The following is a 26,063-nucleotide window of genomic DNA, read 5'->3' on the forward strand; positions in this document are numbered from 1 at the left end:
ATTGGATTTACAGTAAAATACAACAGTTGGGGAGTATTGATTAAAGGTATTATTTGCTACAAAATAAAACAACTGCATTATTCCAATATTATTCCTTTGTAACTAGTATCCGATGTTAAAGTCTCGTTTCCCGCAACATGATCCGCTCGGCGAGCTAGCTAACTTACAAATCTATTTCAACTTTTATCAGTTTGCACTGTATTCCCATTTTTGTATACTTCACTATGTTTACGAGTAAAACATAGTTTTGGTATCAGAATATTACGTTGCCTTGAATTTCAGCTTCTTGTCGCACGGAGAAGGTTTGAGCATTAATCACCACGCTTGCTCAATCTTAGTTGGTGATTTCCAACTAAGAAGCCCATATTTGCTGACGTTGTTTTCCTTCGCCGTTTGTTAATGGTGTCTAAATAATCTTAGAACTTATATATAATTCGGAAAAGGTCACCATGGTACTTTGCCGTGGTAGGTTTCGAACCCTCATTCATAAGAAGCGGGCGTTTTAAACCTCCGGGCCACTACGACATTTTATTGATTTAATGAAATTATGTGATAATTCTATAACCAGGTGTAGAAACTTAGTGAGGAATGAAACCAAGTATGCAAGGCTCTTATTAGGTGACGCTAGATGTTTTCGACCATCAGTTCTGCTCACAGAACAAAGGTGTGTCAAAGTCAAATAATTTATTCCAATTAAACATCATCAAATAAAGGAATAAATAATAGTCTATCTGTCTGTCCGTCAGTGAAGCTAGGTGCTAGTTCCAAAGTGTAGCTTTGAATTAAGAAGAACGAGGAAGAAACTCCAATCCTTTTAAAAAACACGTGTTTCTGTGGGTGTACCTATATGTATTTGATGGTAGTGTATGATTGTTCTGTTACTTCACGGATATTCAAATAAACATTTCCAGATAACATTAAATGCTTTATTTCCATTGAATACAAATTCCAAGAAATTATCTTTAACCCAACAAAGAAAATAAAATGTCTGCAAAGAAAACAACATTAAAAAGGTAGTTAAACTGGCCAATGTAGGCACTTAAATAACAGAATATATAATACATAAATGTATAAGTATCTCCAAAGAAAACACTGATCTTTTTGATCCCAACCTCCTTTGTGCGTCATCGTGAGTCTGATAACATTTTTTTTTATTTTTTTTCTTTATTTCACTTTGCTTTACATTTCATCATTTGTGAACCTTTTACCGATATAATGTAAAACGTATATCAGAAATTCGAAAATGGAAAACTGATTTTTTATTTATAATAAATTTCGGAATGAAGGATTTAGGCCGATTGCCTGCATCGGTCGTCGGAACAATATTTCAACGCACGTTTTCAACATGTTGTAAAATATTTTTAATTTCGTTCAGGTATTTCTTTTGCATTTTGGAATTTTTGTTTATGAATTAAAATAAACCAACCAATAACCAACCTATTGTATTGAATACTCGAATTTTTAAGTACCTGTCTTAGACTTTTTTACCGGTCACACTTAAATGTAAATAATCTTGCTTTGCCAATATTTTTTTGCAAGCACACAAAATTCTCTTGTTATGAGAACCGTAGCTTATAATAAGATTAATAAGAACAAAATCATCTACAAACAAAAACAGAACACTTCTCAAAGTACGAGTATCTTCCTCATCTTGTACGAATGTTATTGATTTTTAATTTAGGTTGTTAATCGCGATTGCGTTCCTATTATTAATGGCACAAGGGCAGAGGGCAGCTCGGCACTACATTAAACACCTCGAAAGGAACCGTCAAGGGATAATGGTCCTTATTTACAAAAAACCGACACGTACCTTAGGAAGGAAAATCCCTTTAAGGAGCATAAAATATGATTTTACCTGGCTACATTGAAAGATGAAAGAAATGGGTCTTACATGTAATGTTTCATGTCGATTTCTTTATAATCTTTATTTTTAATTTTACGGAAGGATAAGGTTTTTTGCGTTTATTTATAGATAATGTTTGGGTTGTAGGTTTTTATTATATTATATTATATTAGGCTTTTATAACAATATATTTTTAACACGTGAGTAAGTTAAATTGTGTAACAGTGACGTAACGCAACGGTTTTTTTTTTTTTGAGGGGAGGAAATCATCCTGTTACTTCTCCCGCCCTGGGCGAGGCGAGAGGGATTGTCAGACTCTTACTGACTAAAAACCACCCCGTTTCTACTCCTGCTTGTCGAGCCGGTAAACCCGCTAGGTAGTCCGCAGCTCCGGGACGTAATAACCAGTATGGTCTTAATCTTAATTTTACCACACTGCAATAGAATTTTTCTGGTTTCTATTTATCTAAACTCGTACTGCAGTTTTTGCGTAAAACAAAAACAAACAAGCAAACATAATTTATACACACCATGACAAAATTTCACAACAAGATTACTAATAAATCTTCGCTACATTTATTCGCATACACAAATTCACAAATTAGGTAGGTGTCAAGGAAATCCGAAACTATTTTAATAGAGAATTTATAAGCACATCCCTTACGTAGTTGGAGGGGAAGGGGGATTACACGCCATGTTTATGGTACACCTTTCCTCTTTGATTGAATTAAATGTGCAGGAAATAAATTTCAAAGAGATATGAGTTAGTTTATAAATATGACTGCTTTGGTTATATTTAGATAAGGGAGAGACTTATAAATACAGAATTCATGTTGTGATGATTATATAGGTCTTTTGAAATCACTGCGGCGTCGTTCAACTTCCGATTCGTTGTGGCTATGATATCAGTTGAATCCTCGTAACACTCTGTTTGTGTCTTACAGAATAGAATATGTAAATTATGCTATTATAATTTAATTATGTATTTTTAAGTTGGTAATATTTTTAAAGTACAGATTAAAAATAAGCCTTAACAACCCTTTTTTGAGGGAGGAAAATCATCCAATGTCTTCTCCCGTATTGGGGGAGGCGAAAAGGAGTGTCAGACTCTTACTCACTAAAAACCACCCCGTTCCTACTTCTGCTTTTCGAGCCGGAGTCCCGGTAAACCTAAACTTATCAGATAAAATCAATACTGAACATCACTTAAAACGGTTAGCAACAAAGAGGTACTAAACTTAATAAATCAAATCGAACAATTGAATTGAAGAAGCAACAAACATTTTAGTATCTATCTCAAAATCAAAATAAATGATTGTATTAAATCAATCACAGTTCAAATCTTCGTCACTAGGTTACCTCAGTACCTATGTCAATTAACGTCCTAACGCAATTACAACCCTCCAAAATCGTAAATACCTTCCAGAAGTTTCCAGAAAGCACCAGAAGGCTCTACAAACCAGTGACTATTTACACATAAAATACTGACTATTATACTATTTACAATCTCCGGGTCTATTGGCATTAAATACCAGTTAGATGAACTTTGTCCAAGTTGTTAATTTTATCTTAGAATTGGCTTGCAGACAGATAGCTACAGAGGTTCAGATCATAAACATTTCAATTAATTAGAGTTTCCTCGTTACAAGGCCATCTGAGGGACCTACGGATTGTCCCTTTTGACGAACTTAATGTTTACATTCAGGAGTTCGCACCCTCATCAGTAGCTCTATAATGCTATAGCCATTTGTAATTATATTAATTAAATGTTTGTATAACATTCATAAATCTTGGATATTATCGTTATTAGGTACTTTAAGTACAATGGGCGAGTTTCTCTGATTATACCGTCCACTTTGTTAGTAGCTCTGTTGGAGGAGAGGAATTGTATCGATGAGGGCTGTCTTTCTTAAAGATTGTGTTTATTATGCTTATTTTAGAAGTTGGGATTGTGAATGTTATGATAGTTGATTATAAAATCATATCATCTCTTTAACAGGCTATATGTTGTTACTGTTGATCAAAGGCCGCACACAGAGAATGTTTGAGCAATAATCACTGGGGCTGTTCATAAAAAAAGTATCTTGTAAAAAATACATTTCTTATTAGGCTGTGAAGGCACTTAAACTTAAACTATATAGTACTCACATACTTAATATCTGTGTGTATGATCACTTACCTATTTGAACGACCACAGTTTCAAACTAAAAACAGGTCACCTACACCATAACCATTGTTTAAAATACACTTCCCTATAGTAGGATAAAAAGGCCAAAAGCGGTTCAGTTGACGTTATCAGCGGGACTAAGTGTACAATAAGTTCTCAAGTGCTGTAGACGTCACAAGTTAATGTAAATGAACCTGAAAGCAAGTGCAGGTGTGGGACTTGGATGAAGTTTAAGCAATCTCATGCCGCCAAACTAGATTTGTGTCTTCAACCCAACCCGACTGCCGTTTGTGGGCATTCTCAACTTTATGTGCTGTTTTAAAACTATTTGCTGGCAGCTTATGGTTTTTAAATAAGGAATTGTTGTTCGTTTAAAAAGAATGCTATTTTTAGCCGTATATTTTTTTATTTGTGTTATTTTCTAAATAAGTTTTTATTATAAACTATTTCAACAATACAATAGATATTTAAACACAATTTAGACTAGTTCCAAAACCATTACAATTTTTTACTAATACGTTATTTTTGTCTATTTCTACATCCACAAAAATACGGAGAAATAAAATAGCCCATTACTTTTTGCAGAATCCAATTTCCATACGAATCAATTGAGCGTAATAATAATAATCATCAGCTGATCCTAATAAGTTTTACGTTCGTCTCTACATGATCATATTACAGATGTACATACATGTCGTATATGTGATATATTTTATTTATATTACCAACCTCCCTACCACGGGCAAATGTACGAGAGCAAAAGGAAATTTTCTTCTCTCAACAACGAGACCGTTACTTTTCCTCCTTGCCTTGCTCTCTTTTCAATAAAATATCTCTCTGCAAATGTTTACACGGAAATATAATTAACTTAACTACATCTTTATTACAAAATGAGAGTTTGATCTGCAATGGACTCTTATTTACGATTGCAATTCAAATAATCAAATCAAAACTAAAATAACTTTGCCCTAAAATAGTAGAACCGGCAAACAAATGGAGTCAAGCATTTGCTGCAAACAATATAATTTATCCAAAGCCGGCCAAGCGATCCGTTCAGTACCAAAATGAGGTGTTCCTGGTGGAACAGCAGACTTCCATTACGTTTGTCTAGCGACACTTTCCGAAAGCGAGTCGATCGGTGGCGCTAAATTAGGATTGACGCCGACAGGTTTTGTAAAAGCATTGCACTGTTGAATTATTAAGGCAACTCCGGCTGGCTCTATATTCGTAGCGGCGGCAGTCGACGTCTCTATACGTACCTACGTACTGCTCCATAAACGGAACCCGGCTCATTTTCAATTCTGACACCCAGATAAAGTGGCCGGTGAATGAATATAAGCCGCGGTAGGCAATCTATACATATAATAAAATCGTAGAAAAGTGCTGTCTGTACATTGAAAATAAAAATAAAAAAAATAGCAGGGGTTATCTATATGTCGAACCCAAAAATGTAATTAACTTTTTTTTTGTCTGTTTGTCTGTTTGTCTGTTTGTCTGTTTGTCTGTTTGTCTGTTTGTCTGTTCGTCTGTGCGCGCTAATCTCAGAAACGGCTGATCCGAGTTAGATGCGGTTTTCACGAATATATTGTGGGATGCTTAAATTTACATTTAGTGTTTGTTTCATGTCAATCGGTTCATAAATAAAAAAGTTATGTCAAATTAAAGAATCACGTCGAACATTCTATGCTTATACCTTAATCTCCGCAACTATTTGACGGATTTGGTTGAAATTTGGTACAGATATAGTTTAGAACCTTGAAAGGACATAGATATATTTTTATTTCAAAAATCAAAAAATTAAAATAAGAAATAAATTATTTATAAATAATTCTATGTCGATCGTTACACGACTTCGGTTCATGTTATTGTTTTAATTTATCGAAAAAAAGTAAATAAATAGTAAAAAGGTATGAAAAAATAATATCAACTATAATCATTTAGTACAAAGAAAATGCTCTAACGGAGTTATAGATAATTCTATGTCGATCGTTACACGACTTCGGTTCATGTTATTGTTTTTTCACGAAAAAAAGTAAATAAATGTAAAAAATGAAAAAAATAATATCAATATAATTAAACTTTTAGTACAAAGAAAATGCCCGAACGGAGTATAGATAAATAATCCGAGTTGTCTTTGGCGTTGGGATCGAAATAGATCGCGCTATGGTTTCGTTACACTCATTTGGTTGGGTATGGGCCGAGCGCTTCGGTACTGTCGTGGAAAATCAAAAAATAAAATCTATACATATAATAAAATCGTAGAAAAGTGCTGTCTGTACATCTATACATATAATAAAATCGTAGAAAAGTGCTGTCTGTACATCGAAAATAAAAATAAAAAAAATAGCAGGGGTTATTGTTATGTCGATGTCGAACCCAAAAATGTAATTAACTTTTTTTTTGTCGTTTGTCTGTGTGTCTATGCGCGCTAATCTCAGAAACGGCTGATCCAGTTGGATGCGGTTTTCACAATAATTGTGGTATGTTCAATTTACATTTAGTGTTTGTTTCATGTCAATCGGTTCATAAATAAAAAAGTTATGTCAAATTAAAGAATCACGTCGAACACATTCTACTTATACCATTAATCTCCGCCACTATTTGACGGATTTGGTTGAAATTTGGTACGATATACTAGAACCTTCCGATATCGCGCTATGGTTTCGTTACATTCATTTGGTTGGGTATCGGCCGAGCGCTTCGGCACTATCGTAGAATAAGTGTATTATCAGTCGTATGATTATTTGTCTGTAGTGGTCCTGCTGTTTCGTATATTCTAAATAGGTATCGTTGTATTTGTCAATTAATTAATAAGTTTATTTGTTGGGTTCTCCTGGTTTTCTGGTTAAATTATTTAACGTAGGTTTAGTTTGATATCGATTATTAGTAGTTACTGTAGTTAGTTTTTTAATAAAATTGTAAGTCTAATTTATTAATTAATTAGATAGATTAGATTTAAGTCGTTTCTTTTAAATTATTTAGTTTAAGCTTGGTTATTATAGCATAGAGGATAGGTTGTAATATAATTTCTTTTTTAATTTTTATAAATTCGTAATTAGTAGCTTTCTTTAGTTTTAAGTTAGTTTTCATCTTAAGTTCGGAAAGATTATAATATTTCTTTAGTTTAAGTCCATTTTTAAACTATTTTTTCAATGCCCTAAGTGAGTATACATCTATTAAATTCAAACGCGAGCTCATTATGTTGATTTTTGAAGAGTTTCCTGAATATCTTCTACGTCTCATTTTTGAAAAGTCCGCGAGATCGGGACTATGTGGTTAAAACCAAAAATTTGCCGGAAGTCACTATTCCACGCGAACGTAGTCGCGGGCAAAAGCTAGTTTAGAAATAAAAAAGTACCTTTTTAAACGATTGAACGTTTGAGGTTTTAATGGCGCGCCAGCTTTCAACGCTTTGGTTTAAAATAATTATTTAACTAGTTAACTGAGCATGCTTATACAACGTAACCAGGTAAATTAATATACAACAAGGAACTATGTGATCAAAACTATGCCTTCGGAAATTGAGTTTGGAGCTTATTGAGAGGGGAAAAGTTTGAAAGCAATTTCGTGAAAATTTAATGCTCTTGCGAACTTATGAGAATGAGGAATTTGAGAAATGAAGCCAACACTGAGCATAGCTAATTTGTTGCGAATTTTTAATGAGGTCCACCAGGCCTGCGTCCGCCGGTGACGTCACGGGTAAGCTCCTACTTGATCGGTTTGAAGCGCTAACTTGAGGGCCCTTTTACCTGGAAATTATGACTCTTTGATCATTCAATTTGGAGAGGGTTTGGAGGCTTTTTGATTACTCAGTTTGTTCGATATCTCCACAACGTTCCTGAGGTCAAATGGTGGCCCATGGATTTATGCTTCAAAGAGCCTGCGTTAAGCTGTTGCCGGGCGGATTTTGGTGAGAAATTGAAATTCACAAAATCGGTGTTAGACTTGTACCTCGGTACAGTAAATCCATATTGAGATATGTTCCTAGAGATGGTAGCTGTTAGAAGTGTAGGTAGATAGCTATTACAACGTTACTACCAAACGTGTATAGATACCTATGTATCATATATCAATATGCATGTTGTAGGTGTATGTTAGACACGGACGTATCGATGACTTAACGTGACAATAGCTGTTGCAATCACAATCAATTTCTCTCTGAAATTTAAATTTAGAACAAATAATTTGAAATCAAATTCTAGAACAATCAATATAACCCAATAAACGAATTAAAGGCAGTGTGTATTTATGTGTACTATTTGCGAAGGTGAAGGGAGTTCGAATATGGAACGGTTTGAACGGTACCCCAAAAGCAGGGGTGTCACACTCCGGCCCCCGAACGACAGAACAAACTAATTAGTCGTTTAGACTATTTGTTTTACCATCGTGATTGCTTTGTCGCCTCGAGGCACTCGTGAACATTGAGCAGCCCTAACAAGAACCACTACATGTTACTCAGTATACTATTGTATTGTACCCTTATAAGTAACTACGTGTAGGCTCGACGGGCTCTTGTTTAGTTTTGATACTTTTTCTGTACTTATATAATAATATTTTTTAATGATTACTTCTTATTTTGGAAATGAAATAAGACATAAATTAAAGTTTAAGCCAGACAATTTTCTTAGATTAAACTAGAAAATGTTATTTTATTAAACTAGAAAGTCGACAAACAAAGTATGTGGATAGAGCTAGACTGTACGGTTGGTGCTGGTGCGGTGACTGGCAACCGGCTGCCAAGCAACGTGTAGCGGCCTCGATTCCCGCACGGAGCAACAAATGTGATCTATAAACTGTTGTCGGGTCTGGGTGTCACGCGTATGTGTACTCGTATTTTTAAACGCACTTTCAGGATAAAATCTAGGGAGGGGAGAAGTTTTTTTTTTTTTCGAATAAAGACCACCTCTGTCTGTCACCTAATTAAGCTTATATTTTCGGTGCATGGGTTCGTTACTTATGAGTTAACAATTGCTTATTATCGTATTAAAATAACACTTAGTAATTTATAAAATCACAATCTTTGTTATCGTTACTGATTTTTGGAAAGCTAAATCTACCTAGCATTAAAATAAAACTGAGAGAAAATTTAAGTTGCTTTTTTATTTCGATAACGGCAACTATTTGACAGCAATAAAACTTTTTACTACAACGGCTAATGAGCTCATTTATTTAAATTATCATCTGATAATTCTGCCGTAATCATCAACGCTTAATAATTATAATTAATTGATTCGCATTAAATTTTAAATTACGTTCACATTTCTATCAGTGTGACATACATTACTATGAAAAATTAACAGCAAAAAGAGCCACAAACACAAAATTTTATTTGAAAAAAAAAATGCACTCAGCATTAAAGTGCATACACACACGGCATGAGTTACAGCAAAACTTCACCAACAAAGGTATTTAGCCACGAGGTTATTTTCACCTGGTGACCTCTCTTTTACTCTCACGTACTTTTGATTAGGAGTAAGAGAGTAGGCATAAATTCCAGCGGCATGAATCAATAACCTGCACACACACTTAGCCACAATAATGCCTACGACACACAGACGAGAATATTTTGACGGGAGACTGTTTAGACATTGCTCGACATGGATGCTGAATGATGACGTAAACGACTGTACACAGCTATTTGATATGAAGGTCAGAAAATACATACATGTGAACCACTAACGAGTGAAATCAGAGTTTCAGAACTGTGTTTCCAGAAGGCTATACTTACGTGCCGTTAAGTTTCGAGTAAAAGGTTTTTTTAAGAATAAGAGGCACACGATTAGGTCACCTGATGGTAAGCGATCACCGGCATGGACAGCAACACCAGAGGAGTCACGGGTGCGTTGCCAGCTCTTTTATTTAAAAGCGTATTTACGCTTTTTTCGCGTTGACTTAAAGTCAGGCTTCATTGTAGGCCTCAAATTTTGACCACCAGACTAGTTGCTGCCAAACATAGCAACAATTAAGTGTAACTATCAAATAGATCCAATTGAATGAAATCACACTTTTATACTAATATTATAAAAGCGAAAGTTTGTTGGTTTGGATGTTTGTCCGTCAATCACGCTGAAAATACTGAACGGATTTTTATGAAATTTGGTATACAGGCAGGGTATGAGCTGACTTGTGTGATAGAATAGGACTTTTTATCCAAAGGAAAAGCAGGCGAAGCCGCTGACAGAAGCTGGTAAATGATAAAACTGTATTAGAAATTTCTAAAATACGCTTAAAGCAATTACTTAATTTTACAACAATAACAGACATTCATTTATTTTTTAAATACTTACATTCTGTTGTTTACAAGAATTATAACTTAGTGAGTTACATAGCCTTAATAGAATTGAAATAACACGTTCATAAGGAAAATGTGGACGTAAAAGCTTAATAGGAAGAGTAGAGTAGTTACATAAATCTCTAAGTGCGTCCTTATTACCTGGCGAAAATACCACACGAAAATACTGGTCAAACCCACAAGTTCTGTTGTGGAAAAATACAGGTGAAACTTTGTTTTTTACATTTTGAATGTGGTTATTTTTTCATTGTATTATGTTGTGTTGTTCAGATCGCACATCAACAGCCTATAAGTGGACACTGCTGACCAAAGGCCATTTCTCGCACGAAGAAGGTTTGAGCATTAATCACCACGCTAGCGCAATGTGGGTTGACAATTTCATAATTATTACCGTCAGGCAAAAGACGTTCACTGCTCGACAAAGATTTTCCCCATAAGTGTTTCATGCCGAACAACAATAATTTGTCAACTAGCGACAATTTCAGAAATATAGAAAATGTTCAATAGACTTGATTATTGTCCAATTAAAATTAAATAAAAACCATGAATACTAGACATCGCTAGACTTCAATCATAATTAGATAATATATGAAGCTGTTTACATTAAGAACACAACGATTCACATGAAATTAAAAATCCATATTAAAAGTAACAAAATGTTGAAAATCAGATAAATTACCGAAATTCCAATATCTTCCTTCGGCGAAATATCATTTTTATATAATATGGTTTCACGATAAATCTATGTTTTCAGTATAACATAAGCGTAATTAAATTTTCCGATATTCGTACCTACTTCAAAATATATGTATGTATGTTTACTACGAAAATTCATGACGCATTGAATTGTAACGAATTTAATCGAATGTGACGTACCAAAACTTTGAGGAGACTATTATTTGAGCATTACTATAACAAAATAATACGGATTACGTAGAAAACATGTTGAAAATCGCTATAGTTCTTTACGTAACAAACATTTATTTAATACTTCTTACAAACAGCAGAAGAAAAGCATAATTTTTACAGAAAGTTTAAAATAGGGAGCTATTATGAAACCCATTAGCATTGTTTAGTATTGTTACCAAAACAAACTTGAGTTGGTTTTAAAACGTGCGACAATGGAGGTACCGGGAACAATATACACGTATATTAACGAAGTGTAGATAATATAATATAGGTAGGTACACTGCTATATAATTTCCATCACGTCGCCGAGTGTTTGAAATATTCAACAGCATCGATTATCGGTTCACTTTGTACACAAACACTTTTTCATTCAATTTAACGAAGTGAGAGGAGACGAAGACAAGTTTAGAATTTTTTAGTTGTTTCTCAAAAGAGTTTTCCTTTAAAGAGCGTTTAACAGGTTCCCCACTTTGATTTTTCCTCTTTAGTCTTGCTTTTTTCTGGTCAATTAATAGTTTTTCTAGCGCAGTGTTTCGTAATACGGTTGGACGGTGTTGCTTGCGCTTTAAGGTAAATATTATTTTAAAAAAGAAAAAATAAGTAACATCACGCCTTTTATCCCCGAAGGGTTAGGCAGATGTGCTCATTACGACACGTAATGACGCTATACAATGTACACCCACGTGTCGTCCGGCAGTCGCACTTGCGACCACTCGACCAACGAGGCAGTCAAATATTGTTTGAATCATTAGTTTATAGTTTGTCATCTTACTCGCTATGACTGTAGATCAACATTTTTGTTTGTGTTACAATAAAAAAGTATATGTTTACATTAACGTCAATTTTATTCATCTCAAAGAAGCAAAATAAAACTTTCCTTGACTCAAGTATTTAAACTGCATAGCCATATTACACCTACATTCTAGCAACCAAGAATTCTTACAAATTATTGATAGATTATACAATAAACTATCACTTAAAATTGACATAATATAAATCACTGCTTCGAGAAACAAAATGCCTGAACATTAATAAAACACGACCTTCTTGTATAAAAATAACATTGAAACAACGAAATGGACTAATTTATGAAAGACAGCGCAATAATTAATATTAACGATGTGGTCTTTCTACGAATTAAGGTTTAAGCGGGGGATATTAAATATCATTCCTTTTCCAATCACACAGTCTGCATCTGCAGATATTTAATTGAATTTTAATTAATTTGTATCACAGTTTAAATAAAACGCATTTACCCGTAATTAAAAGGATTGAATTTTATGACAAGTTCTGAAGGAAAAGTTAATATCATCTCGCTGCGACTGCCTGTAAAGCTCTCGCGGTTATCCTTTAACATGATATTAGATTTTCTTTTACTATCTCATTTAATTTTATTGCGAACATTTACTTGATACTTATAGTTGTTGTTCACAATATTATCTCGCTTCCAACCTTTATACAGACAACAAGGTAAATCCGAATCATGTCTCGCGAGTTCCGAGAACGATATTAAAGATGAAATTACTTATGAGCGTTTCTTTGGCAGAACTTTTAAGCATCACAAACAAAATCAAATATTCATTTATGTAGAACATACGGCTTCATTGCCATACTGATTTGAGACTTGTTTGCTCAAATCTTGTTAGCGGGAACATGAGGCGGCGCTCTGGTCGAAAATGAGCTCGTTACTTGTGTAAAAATACAGGGTGGGGAGGAAATCTCCAATCTCCAATATGTGACGTATTGACATTAACAGGTATTGGCAAACACTGCTCACTCAACCGAGTGGGCAAATGTCGTTTACCACGACTTACATTAATGGAATTGTGGGGCAATCATTGCATGTTTACTTTTTTTTTTTTTATTTGTAAATCGGAATTTATCTTTTGGAATGTTTTTTAACGAGAATTTTAAATTGATTCGTGCTTAATGGATTTTAATTGTAATGAAAAATTCATGGAACTAATTGTTCAGTTTCTATAAATGGAAAAGAAATAACCATTATAATAAGTATATAATAAGAGTAGTAGAGAGTTTTCATTAGCATTAAGTAACTAAGCACTTACTTACTGTAGTACCGTGAATATCCAAACTAAGTACTTAAACCGACCCAGTAAATTAAATACCTAGGTACTAAGGGTTATGCTTTTACTACAAATTTCCATCAACTAAATTTCACTTACAACGTTGCTCTTCGCACACATTTTAAACTTCGAACAAAGGAAAAGATTTTTTTAATCGATTTACAGCCAGTATGTCAGTTGGGCTTTTGTACGTAATTTTAGAGATATGAATTAACGCTGAATCGAATTTTATTATTAAAATCGCGATTTTATTCATAACATATCGAATATGAAATGAAAATAAGTAAATAATTTACTGTTATTATAAATTTCGTTTGACATAGTAAATTCAAACAGTTACGTGAGAAAGCCGATAACATACCTATAATTAAAATACCTAAATGTTACTTGTATTTAAGAAAATAATGTCTATGAGTAAGTATTGATGTTTTCTCTATAAAATAAACTCACTTTACTCTTATTATTCTCCATAATTTTAAATTTAAACTTGGAACAAAGGAAAGAAATTGTTAAAAGTTTTTTTCTTAATCGATTTACAGCCAGTATGTCAGTTGAGTCTAATTCGCCTGCCGTTTTAGTTGAAAGATACGATCAAACGTTAAATCGAGTTTTATCATCGGAATCAAGATTCCAATCAAAACATCGAATATGAAATTAAAATAAGTAAATACGTACATTTAATTGTTACTTGTATTTTGGATAATAATGAGTATTGAGCCTCTGTTAAGGTTTTCTTCAAATAAAGTAAACTTACTTTATTCTCCGTACTTTAAAAGTTTAAACTTGGAACAAAGAAAAGAAACTGTTAAAAGTTTTTTTCTTAATCGATTTACAGCCAGTATGTCAGTTGAGTCTAATTCGCCTGCCATTTTAGTTTCGAGATACGATCAAACGTTAAATCGAGTTTTATCATCGGAATCGGGATTTAAATCAAAACATCGAATATGAAATTAAAATAAGTAAATACCTACATTTAATTTGTTACTTGTATTTTGGATAATAATGAGTATTGAACTTCTATTATAAGGTTTCCACCAAATAAACTAAAGTCACTTTATTCTCCGTACTTTAAAAATTTAAACGTGGAACAAAGGAAAGAAACTGTTAAAAGTTTTTTTCTTAATCGATTTACAGCCAGTATGTCAGTTGATTCTAATTCGCCTGCCATTTTAGTTGCGAGATACGAATCAAACGTTAAATCGAGTTTTATCATCAGAATCGGGATTTCAATCAGCAAGTATCGAGTGTCGAGTTTGCCGTCAAGTCAATCAGAGTAAATTGGACATGTCACCATGCACTCTTATCTATTGGGCGGACGTTTTAAACGGGCATTTTTATTGCATCTCTGTTGAACGTATGGTGTGGTGTACATTCAATTGTCTGTTTTTTTTTTCGAGGTACTTTCAGAAATGGAAAAAAATTGCAGTTGTGAAAATATTAATGTGAGCTTGACTTTTTAAATTTATTTTGTTTAAAACCTGAAAAAAAACTAGTTAGTGTAAGCAAAGGTACATTATTTTTTCATAATACGATGCAATTTTTATACGAGAACCTTACCTACGTAAGATTCTTATAATCATAATAATACCTAGGTACTTTCCATACATTATTCAAGTATTTCCTTCTACAAAAGGCAAGAAACTTCCAACTGAGAATCTCAGCTAGTTCTAAACACTTGAACTTGTTAAAACAATTGTTCTTACTAAATTCTAAGATCACGAGGTCAATGAACCTTCACCGTGTCTATTACAGAAAGTTTCATACAAAGCAAAATTACTAAAGACAGCAAAACTGATTAAAATAACAGCGGCAACTACCTTCACTGTTATTATTTTAATTTGGTTTCGTATTCTTAGGTAAAGTTAAGCAATAAGATTATTTATCTTCTAAACAGTAAAGTTCAATATCAATTATAATTATTACAAAGATAGATCTTAGCCAAAAAATTGCTCTTTTTGAAATAGTATTGGTCTAAAAATCCTAATGTAAGTTTTAATTGACCTAATCTAGTCCAAAAGTATTTAGACAATCAAATAAAAATCGTTTCGTTGATATTAAGGGATACAGATAGATGTATAGGGCTCACATGACGAGTCAATCATACTTCATTTATTCATTGCAAATCAATTAACTCGCAATTGTCTTCCTAATAGCTTTGTAGACCCATGTAACTTAACTATTATTATATAATGTGACTTAACATAAGGCTTGTGTACTCTTAGTATAAGTTTGCTTTACGTTCAAAGTAATTGAAACGAGAGCGCATTGAGCGCTCCGATTGGTTGGATTATTCGAGCGGCCAATGACAGCGCCGAACGCGCTCTCGTTTTGATTACGTCAAACGTAAAGCAAACTCATACTAAGGCTACTGTTTACCTTTACAAACAGAAAATCACACAAAACCTGACATCCCGCTAACTATGAAATATAGACGAAGTGTTTCACATCATATTACGGTTACTTCGTGAAACCATTAATCTGCGTCAAAACCTTCGGGTAAAAGGTAAAGTGACCAGTTCCGAAGCGACCCTACTCTTAGACATTAGCAAAATCGCTAGTGACTTGATACATTAACCACGAAACTTGACGAGAACCACTCGCCTCACAAACCAACGACTAATGGAATTAATGCAGATTCCAAAGTCCACTACAATTTGTTCCATTTTTAACAAAACCCTCGTCAAAAGACATCTTGATAACTTTGCCCAGCTTTCACAAACTCATATCATTTCGCGCCCGTCATTGTAAAATTCAACCCTCCGAAATAACAAGTCAAAAACGTTGAACTTTGCAAGTTTCAGCAAAGTTTGAATTTGAGATGAAACTCAACCCGAGTCACAGTTCACTTGAAAGCAACTAAATATCAATGGTAGGACTCTATCAATTTTAATTACTTGCGGCAAATTTCTGAATTACCGACCATTATCTAAATGAAAGCGAGAACGCTCGGCTCGGTATCCTGGCCGCCGAAGTCTAAACATTAATTTGTTTCATATTCTTCATCTCGAATGTTCCACTTTTTGTTCGAAAATTACAAAACAAATTACATTTATTCAACGTTACCTGACGCAGACATATTTGTTATTATCTGTACGCTGTACGTCGTTGGAAAATAATTAAAATTTTAATTACTTCACATGTCTGGAACTGATGTCCTATTCTGAGACCTAAGCGGATTGTTGGTCACGGATCTTTGATACCTGCTTGTTCTATGAGTACAAATTAATTTGGTCCCGAACATAATTCAGGCACGTCATTCAACGTACTGAAAAGTTTTTACTGTTAACCAAACATACGGTAAACGGTTTTTGCGGGAAATTCAAACGAGTACATTAAGGAATTACTGTACCGTATTTTCGAGCTAGCAACACACGGCGGTAATGGTTACTAAGCAAAATGTTTCATTTAAATTAATATGGTATGCTTGTTTATTAGTTTTTGGGAAAAATGTTTCAATGAAAATAGTTTTCGTAAACATGTACCTAGTGGAAATCAAATAATAAGAGCTTAATTACCGCACAGTACGGTAACTAGATCTACCCTATTTGTTACTAAGTTGTATGAGTATATAGATAAAGGAAGCTAATAATAATCGCAGCTACAGTAATGTAAATAAAATAATTTAACATACTTCATTCTTATAAAACACATCGATACGAGCAGTTTATATTTTCCTGAACTTTGCGCAGAATAAAACATTTTAAAAAGAAAATGGGAAATCGCCATTAGCGCAGAGCCGATTAGCACAACATTTCTCAGTATTAGTGTTTGTTCAGACCGGGCGAGTTGCTCGCATACTCCACTCGACTACGACCATATTTGTTATCTAGTACCGTCTAGACGAGTAGCGAATAATGCGGAATATTTGTATGTTTGCTTCAGATGTTTGCAATAAACATTTTTGTTACGTTGTTGCCATAATAATGTTATGATTTTTCTGTTAGTTTTGTTACTACACTATAACGGTTTTGTTTGGGATATTAGCATTGTTATATTCTTTTAGACCTGAGAAAATGGATTCATATTAAAATATGTATCTACATATACGTAACTACTAGAAGTAAGATTTTTTCTGATATTTAGTTACTGTATAGTAACTAAATCATTGAATTCACTAACAAAGGAAGTGAACTACAAAGTGAGCGTACTCAGAATCACTATTTTCGATATCGTGAAAAAAAAACTATTTGACACTGGCCGTTTTTTATAAAATCACATTAAGACAAAAAGATTCTGTTCGGAAAAAACATAAAATTAAATTAGAAAGAAAGTATTCGAATGCAGCATCACTTGCCGCCAGTAGCTCGACCGTGTTACACCACTTAACAGCTACATACTGGATACTTAATCGTTTTGTTTTATTGTACTCAACGGTTATTTTCTTTCTCGATTCAAGTGCACGTACTCGCCTCATTTTTAAATACCGTACAGAAAATGTAAAACTTGTAATTGTCTTACTCTCTACAAAAAAGGCTTCTTGTTTTTCGATTAAAGTTTTTTTTTAACGAATTTCGTATTTGGAAAGTCTTACAATTTACTTATTTTTTACGTTCTTAGATACTTTTCATTAGTTTATTAACTTTCCACCAGTTACGTTATAAAAATTGCCTTTAGGCGAGCCTTTTGCTTCATTCATTAATTGAGCCATACAATCATTAATCAAAGCATATATAACTATAAGAGACCACTATAAATGGAGCCCAGTAGGACTGATGCCCGATTCGGAGCTGCGAACTAACTAATGGGTTACCGGAGCTCCAGCTCAAAGCAGGAGTAGGAACGGGGTGGTTTATAGAGTCTGTCTATATCTCTCTTGCCTTACTCAAAGCAGATCTAAAAAAAAGACCTTTCTTTTCTTATCTTGAAACAAAACCTAACTAATTTGTGTGTAAAATTCGATATCTGTGTTCGAAATGAAAAAATGTTCGTGCGTGAAACGTTCATGAGCAGTAAGTAGTTAAATGTTCCGGAACACATCGGAAATTTGCACTTTCCAGACACACCTGGTCTGTTTCTCTCTATTTTTAAGCTTTGTACAAACCACAATCCTACGATTGTGGTCTTTGTCTGAACTAACAATTACTTAGAGCTTCGCTTTATTTATTTTGCAATTTAATCTGTGGTGTAGTTTCGGGATTAAATTATTTTTTATATTTTGACGAGTACCCTTAGTACATGTTTGCTTTACGTTTAAAGTGACGAGACCACATTTGGCGCTCTGGTTGGCCGGCTTGAATGAATCAACCAATCACAACATCGAACGCGGTGTCATTTCGATTTGGTTAAACGTATAAATCAAACTCGTACTAAGTCGATAGAACCTAAAATTATTTTGGGTAATAATATATTATCGCCCAAAATAATTTAATTTTAAGAAGTATACTTAGAAATTTAGGTGATTTCCAGTAGTACCTATATTCTATTAAACCTATAATATTCCAGATTATAGTTATTTACAGCTCATAATACGTAAAATATCTTGGATCTCCTTAATGTAGTCGAAACTGTTATATGAATACTTAGACAAAACTATCTCTAGCATTTTGCAATAACACAATAGAAGGGTCAATGCCCCGATGACGGTTGAACAGCAAGCAATACTCGTATAATACCAACAATAAAGTTCATTCAAGCAAATCAAATGCAAATTATATCAAAGGTAAACAGTACGTTATCCACAACTGTAATCAGTTACCTGTAGTGTGGGGTCCTCGACATTCGCAGACAATTTACTAGCGTCAAGCCAAAAGGTCCCTTGACCTTCTGACCGGCGCGTTAGTCAGACGTGACTGGGTTCACAACTCACTGTTTACCCGACTGTTCATAACACTGGGTGCAGACACTCGTTCATATTTAAATAGAATCTCTTTGCTGCATACGTTAACGAATTAACCGAGATATACACAGTCCCACTCAAAGTACAGTCGCAATTTACTGTTATATTAAAGTAAATACCCTTACAAAGAGCTGCGAAATACATTTCCATACTTCTACATAAGTCTTGGTACGGATATGAAATACGTTCGAACAAAAGTAAGGACCACAGCTTTGTATGCTTGTAAAACAATTTTGGTAATTGGTTACAAGAGAATAAAAGCACGATTTGGGGTTTTATGAAAAAAGGCCCGTAAAATAACGTCTTATTTAGAAACGAGTATGTTAAAATATTTAACGTTAAAATAACGTGGAATTGTTCATGAAAATCGACTTCAAAGGGCATTTTTGTTGAAATTTTCTAGATAGAAAAAAAAAGTTGTGTGATCAGCATTTCACTTCGCTTAGGCATAAAAGGGTGTCTCTAGGGCTGAGTGGATCGCTTAAGTATGCTTTATATTGCACGTTAATAAAATATTCAATGAGACACTTCAAATTTTGGAAGAAACGTCTTTTATTTTGTTTTAATTTGTTTTATGACTGACTGGTTAAGGATGTGAGACTGCCAAGTGCGAGATATTAGATTTGATATTGAGTAAGAACTTTTCTAGAATGATTCCCTATTGAATTTAACAATGGCTAGCATAAAGGCTGAGCGAGACATTTTTTTTTGAAATGAAAATGGTAGGCAGAACACTACTTTTCTCCTGTTGAATAGCGTTACATTAACCGCCAGTTTCACCACCTTCATGATACCCAGTGCCTGATACAACAATATGTGGACAGAATAGTGCATACAAATTACATTCTTAATTCATAGTTATCTGATACATAGCGGCTATCCAGACATTGTGAAACAAGTCCTTAATGTATCATTTGTCAAAGTTACAAAACAAATAACTAATTACAATTCATACGTTAAGAACATACTGGAAAATAAAACGAATATCTTCCAATACTCGAGACATCAACTGACAAATAAAACAACGTTCGACTTTCCGAGAAGTTTAACAAAACTCATCTTGACGTTAAGAATTGGAATGCAAGTTTCATGAGGTAAGATTAGGCAGTCTTTTCGGAGCATCAGGACTCCCGATATAATTTAGTTATAACTTTTGTAAGAGCAATGCTTTGTCGAAGTAATTTAATAAATTAGTAGCTACTCTGTATTAATATTTGATTACCGCCACGAGTATCAGAGATCGAAAATCTTGAATAAAGGGCCCATTTCAAAGTTCACGTTTTAATACTGTTTAATTTATGTTAAGTATCTTCCTTATTTAGTTGAAAACTTTGTGATTTACAGACTGTGATGTGCTATTTAAATTCAACTTTTGATTCAGGTAATTATTTCGAATGAAATTGCCTACTCATTTAATTCATAGGAAAAGATCTTACTCCCTTTCTTGTTAAAAAATCTTTATGATATTTTCTCTTTATACTAACGAATACCCTGATTTAGCATTTCGTTTATTGTTTGACTGTGTGAACGCAATTTATACATAGTTTAGATGTTGACAAGGGCTCAAAGCGCCAGTGAGAGAATTTTAATGGCGTGAATATTATATTGGTGCGACTACAGTCCTATGACGAAACCCCACGCTTTACCTTTGCCCTTTTTGTAAAATATGAAATGCTGAGCTTCAAAAACACTTCTATAAATCCTTTTTTTAAACTAAAACCTTTATTCCCAAACAAATAAATATTTTAGAGAGACACAACTCAAATAGTAGCACGTTAGCCATGACAGTTTTATAATAAAAATAATCTAAGATTCATGGACCGTAAAACGGGGAGTAGCAATTATGTTAAAGCGTTTCATATTTGAGTGAAACATTGTAGAAGAACGTTCTGTAGAAACAAAGGTAAATATTATAATCCATTTTAATCCCGACATTAAAACAAACACTTGAAAAACAACTGAGATCCGTAATCCACTCTAACTGTCATTGCTGTAATAATGTTCACGACAATTACTTCAGTAACAAAATAACAGTAAGATGAAATAAGTAATTAGTTTCGTCACCCCGAGCATAAACAATGAACCGGTTTGAAGGTGGCGGCAGTAGAGGCGGCTCAATATCAGGCCGGTGCGTGTTATCGGCCGTCTAGGGTTGCACCTTGTGTCACTAGGGTTGGCCGTACGTCGTTTGCTAACGAGGTTGGCTCAAACAATCAGAAGTGAAGCAGAAATTGATGGGGTGTTCCAAACGGCGTGCACTGACGTACCACCCGCCTTAATTAAAAGACTTCACTCAAGCGTAATTCGCAATATCGGATCGTCTGTCTCTGTGATGTTCTCAACTCTATGGATTTCGATAAGATGGATTACACAATTTCGGTGAGTGGAGTCCGCAATGTAAATAATTATTTCGCTGTACAACGACTTTATTGGGGATATTAAAGCGCTCGACGTCTCAATTATTTTCAAAATAAAATAAATACGGATTATTTTGATCTCGAACAACATGGGACGGGAATGTGCGGAGATCACATTTACATTTACAGCCTTATGAATTCTCACACCGAAAATATTGTAATGCTTCAACCAAATCGGGTATTAAGGGTGTTTGTAAGGATTCATCGTATATTCATGTTGGTAGGGGATTGAGTCTGTTTGTCACAATCAATTACAAACGGGCACACGATTAAGATTAATTGTTGATAAACGTTTTGAACTGTAGTGAAGACGTATTCGTGTGTGGGAGGTAATTAAACATCGAATAGCTATTGGCGGGCAGACGGTAGACGTGCTTGTGTGGCTCTGTCGAACGACAATAGGTCTCTCTCAGGGCGGACCCGTCATTATTAATACCTTCATATAATTACGTCACAAGTGTTGGAATATGTTGTAATCGTGGGTTTTATTGAATTTACTTTTATGTTTTTACTTATAAACATCGGAAACGTAGTCGTTTTTACTGGAGACGTTGATACAATATTCTTATATTTTCTCCTTTTTAATAAAGTTGCCGCACACTAGTATTTTCTCTTGTATCTTCAGTAGGTTTACAAACATAGGTACACGTTCACATACACATGACACCAAGACCCGAAACAAAATCTGTGGTTCACACAAAGAATTGCTGCGCGTAGGAATTAAACCTGCTACACGCTGCAGCCACTAACTATTTATTTCTAAATATATTTTCCATCCACCATAATATTTTAGAACCACAATAAACTCTTCAAAAGAACACTTGATTAAATTCTATTTTATAAGTGAGTGAAGTTTTATTATGGCTACAAGCGATGGACTTGAATCGTTTAAGAAAATGTTATTTATTCTGACTGCGTTAAAAAGTCGTAAATTTAAAAAAGAGGCTAGTAAAAAAAGGTTGTAAGTTTCTCTACGTAAAGTACAAATACTTTGACTGTGTTTGTTACTCTGCTTCGTTGGTCGACTGTTGGACAAGGGGTTTCGAGTTCGATTCCCGGGTTGGGTAAAGTATTGGGGGCATCATGTGTATGTGAACTTGTATGTTTGTAAACGCACACTCGACACGGGAGAAAATCTTAGTGTAGGACAACTTTAAAAAATGTTTTATCCAGAGAAAGATTATCATTTCTTCTTACATCATGAAGCTATACTTAAACTTTTAAAACTTTTACAACTCTTCACTGTACAAGTACAAGATCTTACAAAACCCTCAAACAAGATAAACCTTATGGCGTAGGACATAAAGATCATAAAATCTGTTACGAGCCATTCCACTTTGTGGCACAATGTGTTTCGCCTGACAAATGGAGATAAATGGTGGAAGTCACAAAAACACTGGCACTGCACTTTGACCTTCTAGCTAATTGTCAAGATTCCTTGGGAATAGTTGTGTTATATTAATCATCTTGTTTTTATTTAGAGAGGGCTTTCTCATGTTTTATAGTTTATAGGTTATGTCAATATGACTGATGATAGAAAAAAATATGTAAGTAAATAATCTACTAGCGCTTGTTACTTACTGGTGTTGCTCATAGTGACAATCATATTTTTTTTCATTGTTTCATATAAAAAAAAAATGGGAACATACTTTGTGCAGTTACTATTAGTAGCTACCACATTTTACATGTCATTCCACAGTCCACATTCGACACATTAGTCGCCGTAATGTACACTTCTGCCTACGCCTTCGGGGATAAAAAGCGTAACGTTGCATTACCTAGTGGCAAGAACATTCCATTGAAAACAAAATCAGACTGATTCCGCTGTAAATTATTAGAAAAATAACTATCAACATTGAACTAGAGACCAAATCTATCTATCTTCTTATCAATCTATCTTCAACAATAAGATCATTATAGGTATCCTATCATAATTTTCTAAGTAAACAAACACTAAACTGTGAGATAATTACATGTGTTCCCTGCCCACTGTACCGGTATGATCGGGCTGAGTGGCACAATTGCCTACACACTGTTTGGTTCTTGTCCGAGGAAATTGACGTTAGGATTAGTCCACCTACAATATTGATTGTCCCTGTATTGTTGAGCCACTGTATTGACAGCTTATGTACTGTGGCAAATTAATTTCGCACCGTCATTTAATTACATAATTATGTATAGTGTTATGAGGTTCGTAATTATAAGCTGTGTTATGGTTCGTGGTAGTTCATTATGGGATTATGTTGTGAGTCCATAGAAATGTTATTTGGGTTTCGACAGATTCTCAAACATATTTCCATTTTTAAGAGTAGTAATTTATTTATACTGGACATAAATCAATATGTACAATTTGCGGTAACTTAAAGCAAAAATAGAGAAAAAAAATTAAAGAGAAGTTAGTTGTATGTTTATATTCTCACTGAGATTGGATGTTTGATAGTAGATAGTCCTCGTATATAGTAAGATTCATAAAATGAATTTTCAACAAATCTATTTCGCCTCTGAAACTTCGGAACACAACAGGCGTGATTCATTAAGGTACTGTATCAAGTTTACTTTAAGTAAATGATACCCACCCAATAAAAAAAGCGATCAAACAAAAAGAATAAACCATTATCCACCCACAGAATCTCCAAAAAAGACCTTACCTCAACAGTAAATCCCGCTGTCCAATCTGTAACAAAAACAATGCAAAACGTCAGTATCACCACGTGACCTAAAAGCTAATGGCATCCAAAGATATAAGACAAGCAATATACTTATCATGCTGTAAAACTGAGAAGGTAACAGTTTATTGACCCTAAAGGAGTGTTATCGTTACATTTGCATAAGGCCACGCATACACACGACCTCATACTCTCACTAACCCTCCGTTTTTACGAGCAGTCTATATTATCTAGGTACGTATGTATAGCAAACCTTTGACACTTTGATATTTTTCCATGTCCAAGACTGTGAAGTCTGTTTGGTTTGTACGCTTGACTGTGTTTTAAGTCGGGTGGATCGTTTTCTTCAAATGTATGTATAATGTAGTATGGAAAATTCACTAATCGTAACGTGATTATTATAATGTTTATACGCTGTTAAGTGCATGTGACACAAGTACAGAAGGAGAGATAAAGTCGCAGGCAAAGCGTAGTGATATTAAAGAAATAATTATTTTTCTTTAACAAACTTTTTCCTTATTTTGTTAGTATCACGGAAAACATTTCCCGCCGTCACATTTTTTAGATTAGTCACCATTTATTCCATTTAAAACCAGAAGAATATAACAAACCCAATGCCCCACTTACTGGGGTCTAATAATAAATACAAAACAAAGGACTCTTTAAAAAGTTCAGTAACTTAATCAACGTGCCGAATTGTGTTTGAGTTTTATTTTTAAGAAATTCTAAACGCGCTCCACAGAACAATAATCCCTGTTTGAATGCTAATTAATTTGAATTAATTTCACACTTTGAAAAAGGTATAATCGAATAGACAATTGTAAATTACTTTCCGTTGTATTTTTATACTTCCAAGGAAACCTGCTATTTTATGAAATTTCGTCTAAGAATTTTTATTATTTAACTTTTTCCCGACAGCTTTTTAGACTTGGGAGACTTGTTTAGTAGTTAAGTACCGTAAAAAATTCAGTTGATTGCATTCAGAAGTTGAATTTGTTCTTCTGGCGACGCGGCGGCACTCATTCCGGAAAGTTGGCCAACTAAGAAGTGAATTTGCGCAAACAGAATTTTGAGCAGCATGCTAATTTACAAGATATCGTATCCACATTAACAATACAAGTAAATTACGAAGAAAATATTACTGTTCGCTGCTTAAATTTCAAATTAACTTGGTACAGGCTTTATGCTTTTTTGGGGGAATAAAATCGGGAGGGAACATATTTTTGAATATCGAATCTGGGCCGTTATTAATTACTCGGTGGCTCCTACATTACGCTGGAGATAATTGCGTGGTGAAATAGATCCGAAATTATGTTCCAGCGTCGTTAAATTTATATTTGTTTACTTCTTATGGAAAATTAAGTAAAGTCATTATTTTTCTGCAGTGTAGAGCAAAGAAGAAACAGCTTTACGGGGTGGAAATATAGATGAAAATAAAGAGTATAGAGGAAGTCATTTCCAAATTTCTTACCTATAAGATTGATGGTAAAATTTCTTAACATTAAGATACAAATATTCAACTTTTATTCAATGGAATCTTAGAATAAATGATCAGAAAACCAACTACTGAGAACCATGGGATAAGTGAGCTGATTACCATAAATTGGTCACAGTTTTATACCTCGTAATACTTTACTCTTATCTCAAATCTCTTCACTTAAAAACGTAAATGATCGGATACCTTCAAGAAAAAAACATTCTACGTGTTCATCAAAAAAAAAAAAGAAGAAGCACATTCAGCCACTATAGCAACGGTATTGTTGGTTTATGAATGTAAATGTAACGATGGTTACAACATAAAGGTTGACGTGTATCGATACATGTTGCTCGTTGCTCGTTGCTCGTGATT

General features: G+C 34.0%; 1 protein-coding gene across 3 annotated transcripts in view; it reads right to left on the reverse strand.

The window, feature by feature from the left end:
* The window catches only part of LOC118268429 (poly(rC)-binding protein 3), a 220,817-nt gene that overhangs the window by 118,527 nt on the left and 76,227 nt on the right, over nt 1-26,063 (reverse strand). For all 3 annotated transcript variants that reach the window (XM_050706612.1, XM_050706613.1, XM_035582916.2), the window contains exon 2: nt 24,197-24,222. The gene's annotated coding sequence lies outside the window, so the exon portion shown is untranslated. The remainder of the gene's footprint in view (nt 1-24,196; nt 24,223-26,063) is intronic.

Source organism: Spodoptera frugiperda, chromosome 29 (assembly GCF_023101765.2).
Source record: "Spodoptera frugiperda isolate SF20-4 chromosome 29, AGI-APGP_CSIRO_Sfru_2.0, whole genome shotgun sequence".
Classification (NCBI taxonomy): Eukaryota; Metazoa; Arthropoda; class Insecta; order Lepidoptera; family Noctuidae; genus Spodoptera; species Spodoptera frugiperda.